Genomic DNA, 5,064 nt, shown 5'->3' with positions numbered 1-5,064 from the left:
AGAGAGAGAGAGAATAGTGCACTGTAAGATTTTTTTGTTTGTTATTTCCGCGAATAAATTACAGTGTCCATGAATAATATTTTTATCTGTAATCCTGCACACACACACACACACACACACACACTAATAACAATATAAATAATAAAAAATATGAATCAAGTAATGACGGTAAAGCGGACAGGGAGGCTTGCAAGGAAGTAGTAGTTGTAGTAGTAGTAGTAGCAACAGTAGTACTAGTTGTAGTAGTAGTAGTAGTAGTAGTAGTAGTAGTAGTAATAGTATTAGTACTCGAAATAATAATTATTGTAGTAGTAGTAATAGTAGTAGTATTCATTTTTGTACTAAAAGTAGTCGTAATAATAATAGTCATAGTAATACTAATAGAAGTAATAGTAGTAACAGTAATCGTAATAATAGTAGTTGTAGTAGTAGTAGTAGTAGTAGTAGTAGTAGTAGTAGTAGTAGTAGTAGTAGTAGTAGTAGTAGAGCTAATATCAGTATTAGTAGCGGTAGTAGAAGTAGAACGAGTAGTAGTAGTAGCAGTAGTAGTAGTAGTAGTAGTAGTAGTAGTAGTAGTAGTAGTAGTAGTAGTAGTAGTAGTAGTAGTAGTAATAGTAGTAGTAGTAACATAAGTAAGCGTAGTAGCAGTAGTAATTGTAGTAGTAGTAGGTAGTAGTAGTAGTAGTAGTAGTAGTAGTAGTAGTAGTAGTAGTAGTAGTAGTAGCAGTAGTTGTAATAGTAGTAGTAGTAGTAGTAGTAGTAGTAGTAGTAGTAGTAGTAGTAGTAGTAGTAGTAGTAGTAGTAGTAGTAGTAACAGAATTGTAGTAGTTGTAATAGTAGTAGCAGTAGTAGTAGTAGTAGTAGTAGCAGCAGTAGTAGTAGTAGCAACAGTAGTGGCAGCAGTAGCAGTAATAGTAGTAACAGAATTGTAGTAGCACTAGTAATTGTAGTAGTAGTAATAGTAGCAGTAGAAGTAACAGTAGTAATAGTAACAGCAGTGGTAGCAGCAGTAGCAGTAGTAGTAGCAGTATTTAGGTAGAGCGAGTGTGAGGTGCGGTTCACATCAGCTAGTCACTGTCACCGCCGTCCGTGACGTCATGAGTGGGGGGAGGGAGCGAGGAGAGCACCTCGTGTGTGGGCGGCGGAAACGGGAAAGGAGCGTGAGGCGGGTGGGGGCCGGAAGGAGTGGATGGTGGGTGGGGGGCGGGAAGGGGCGGCTGGCAGGCTGGGAGCTGGAAGGAGTGGGTTGCTGGTAGGGGCCTGGCAGGAGTGGGTGGCGAAATGGGCTTAGGAAGGAGTGGGTTGAGGGTAGGGGGAGGGAGTGGGAGGAGATAAGGACAGGAAGGCGTGCTGGCAGGTAGTGGCCGTGAAGGGGCTGCTGGCTATTGGGCGGCCAGAAGTGCTGGCGGAAGTGAGGAGTGGCTGGCGGGTGGTGGGGAGAGAGGTGGGGGGGAAGGAGGCGTCTCGGACTGACACAACAAGATGGTGTCTCTGAGAAGAGGGGCAAGTGTAGTTTCCCAGGCCAGAGGCATGATGGGACTAACAAAACACCAGCAGGAGGTCTTTCTGTACACAACATGCACATGTACACAACACACGTATGGCTGTACACCTGGCGGCTACTCAACACACCTGGTACACTACTGGTAGCACACTTCAGGGAGGGCTTGGCCAATCCTGGTTATCTTGACCACCACTAAGTCTTTGAGGAGGAACACAATGCGATACACACGCGCACCACACAAGATACGCTGCCACACTGGCTGCAGACTGAGCGGCGTCCCTTTGGCTCAGTGTTTCCAGGCCGTTCGGTACTTGAGCGACACACAAAGGTCTACCTAATATACAGGGACTTGTTCAACCAACGAACACACTCATATCCACAAAAAACACCATATATCTACCCCAAAAAAAAAAATAATAAATAAATAGATAAATAAAATAAAATAGATAAATAAATAAATAAAATTAATCAAATAATTAAATTATACTAAATTATTAAAACTACTATTGCTTCTACTCTTACTACTACTATAACTACTACTACTACTACTACTACTACTACTACTACTGTGTGTGTGTGATATTGATAACAATTATAGTAACAATATAACAACAAAAACTACTACTACTACTATTATTACCACTATTATTACTACTGCTATTACTAATTTAAATACTACTACTGCAGCTGTTTTTGCAACAATTTTTAAGGCATTACTATTAATATTCACATAGTATTATTAGCAGCAGTAGTAGTAATAGTTGTAGAGGTAGTAGTAGTAGTAGTTGTAGTAGTAGCAGTAGTAGTAGTAATAGTAGTAGTAGTAGTAGTAGTAGTAACAAATCGCAAATATTACCTCTACCACTACTACTACTATTACTGCCACTACTACTTTTTTCCTCTCACAAAGGCTTCTACTCTCCTTACTTCTATTACTGCTACCACTAGTATTACTACCACCACTAATACCACTACAACCACTACTACTACTACTACTACTACTACAATTACTACTACTACTACTACTACACACGCTTACTTATGGAGGTCGTGAACAGTTACATCTGGTACAAACTTAGCTGTGATGCGAGCAATGGTGCGTCACCTGGGTGGATCCTTGTCAAAGTGTCTTCTGAATTGTCTTTGCACTTCTTTGACATTTTCGTGCCTCCAGTAACACTTTATGACAGATGTTCTTTCTTCAAAGCTTTGTCTTACTTCTGACATTATTATTTTGGAAAACTGCTTCTGAAAAAAAAAAAATCAGTTAATTATAGCGAGTCAAACAAGGAGTACATTTTTGGATGACTCTCTCTCTCTCTCTCTCTCTCTCTCTCTCTCTCTCTCTCTCTCTCTCTCTCTCTCTCTCTCTCTCTCTCTCTCTCTCTCTCTCTCTCTCTCTCTCTCTCTCTCTCTCTCTCTCTCTCTCTCTCTCTCTCTCTCTCTCTCTCTCTCTCTCTCTCTCTCTCTCTCTCTCTCTCTCTCTCTCTCTCTCTCTCTCTCTCTCTCTCTCTCTCTCTCTCTCTCTCTCTCTCTCTCTCTCTCTCTCTCTCTCTCTCTCTCTCTCTCTCTCTCTCTCTCTCTCTCTCTCTCTCTCTCTCTCTCTCTCTCTCTCTCTCTCTCTCTCTCTCTCTCTCTCTCTCTGTGTGTGTGTTTATTCAGATAGATACAAATAGATAGATGTACACAGGTACAGACTTGTGCTTGTGGAGTATAAATGTAAGAGCATGAAGCACAGTGTGTCTCTCCCCACAGGCACCTCCCACCTCACGCCTTGCTTCCTCCCGTCTCCCAGAGTCTACACACCTGCACTCTTGAGGTGAGTACACTTACTCTTTTCTTTCCTGGTAATTGTTTTCACTGTGTTTTCTATTGCACACAATTGGATAAGGTGTTATTCAGAGGCATTGATAACTACACTTAAGTGTTAAGTGTGTGTTTAACGGGTTCTATAAATAATGTTCCTTATCGGGGAGAACAAAGTGAATTGTGATTGTTGGGCTAGGTAACAACTGTCCATTATCGGGCGATGCATAGTGAGGGTTGTGTAAGAATAGTTATGTTGGTGTATGGTTGCAGGAGTTAGCAGCCAACGGCGTTAGGTTGCCAGGTGGACGAGTCGGGCTGAGTGGTGCCAACGTGGGGGCAGTGTAGCTGATTGTGTGGAAAGTGGGGTGCCAACTCCACTGGTTCTAATTACAAGTCTGATTGTAGTGCCGGACTGGAGCAACAAATATGCCCATTGGATCGAGAATGTGTAGTGCACTGATGTGGGTAATGTGAACTGGAAATATAAATAAGGATTGAGACAAAATGGTATATTATGTTCCTTGTTACGTGGCACGGCTTCCTACAATCTCCGGCTACTCCTAGTTACGAGTAGATGCCTGCCTTTCAGTGTGGTCAACGCCACGACACACCAGGTTTCCTTTAACATCTCTCTCTCTCTCTCTCTCTCTCTCTCTCTCTCTCTCTCTCTCTCTCTCTCTCTCTCTCTCTCTCTCTCTCTCTCTCTGTAAAACAATATAAAAATCGATAACAGCAACAACAGCAACAACAACAACCCCAGCTCCACACCATCTGGTTCACCACCACCACAGCCCCAACACAACAGCAACACAACCACAGCCGTTTACACCTGTACCACCACCACCACCACCACAGCCCCAACACAACAGCAACACAACCACAGCCGTTAACACCTGTACCACCACCACCACCACCACAGCCCCAACACAACAGCAACACAACCACAGCCGTTAACACCTGTACCACCACCACCATCACCACCACCACAACACAAAGTACAAAACAAACTCGTGCAGGAAATTAAATCTGAATTGTGATCGGGTTTATATAGTTTTTCCTCTACTTTATTTCCTCTTTCGTAACAAATCGCTACTGTGCTTTTTTTTGTTTTTATCTCTTCTTTTTCCTACTACTTCCTCTTCTTCCATTTTCCAATTACTCCTTCTTTCTGCCCAATTTATTCACGTGGATTCTCCCCTTTTTTTCACCTTTTTCATTCACTATCGTTCTTTTCCTTCTTCCTTTTCATAATCAACACGTTTTCGCTTCCACTCAATGCCTCTTTCCCTTTTACACATCCATTGTTATTCATTATTTTCCTTTCTCTCATCGATTCTCTCCTTCCCTCTTCTTCTTTCATTCTTTCTTTCTTTCTTCACTGCAATTCCTTCCTTCCTTTTCCTTACATTCATTCATTCTTGTTTTCCTCTCCCCATTCGCGCCTTCCTTCCCTCCTCCACACTCCTTCGCTTTCCTTCCTTTCTCCTGCACCTTTCTCTCTCTTGCACCCTTTCATTCGTTTCTCTTGCCCAGTCTCACACTACATATTCCCTCTTTTTCACCTTATTCCTTCCTTCCTCTCTTCTTTCCTCTACATTCTTTTACTCCTTTCCTTGCTTTACACTCCTTCCTCCTATTACCCTCTACCACTCTCACTCTTCCCTTCTTTCCCCTCTTCTTCCCCCTCGTTCTTTCCTCTTGTGCGCTCATATCTTGCATTCTGCTCTCTCTGCACCCACTACACCTCTTCC

This window comes from Scylla paramamosain, chromosome 48, assembly GCF_035594125.1.
Source record: "Scylla paramamosain isolate STU-SP2022 chromosome 48, ASM3559412v1, whole genome shotgun sequence".
Lineage (NCBI taxonomy): Eukaryota > Metazoa > Arthropoda > Malacostraca > Decapoda > Portunidae > Scylla > Scylla paramamosain.
Note: the sequence above shows the minus strand (reverse complement) of the source record.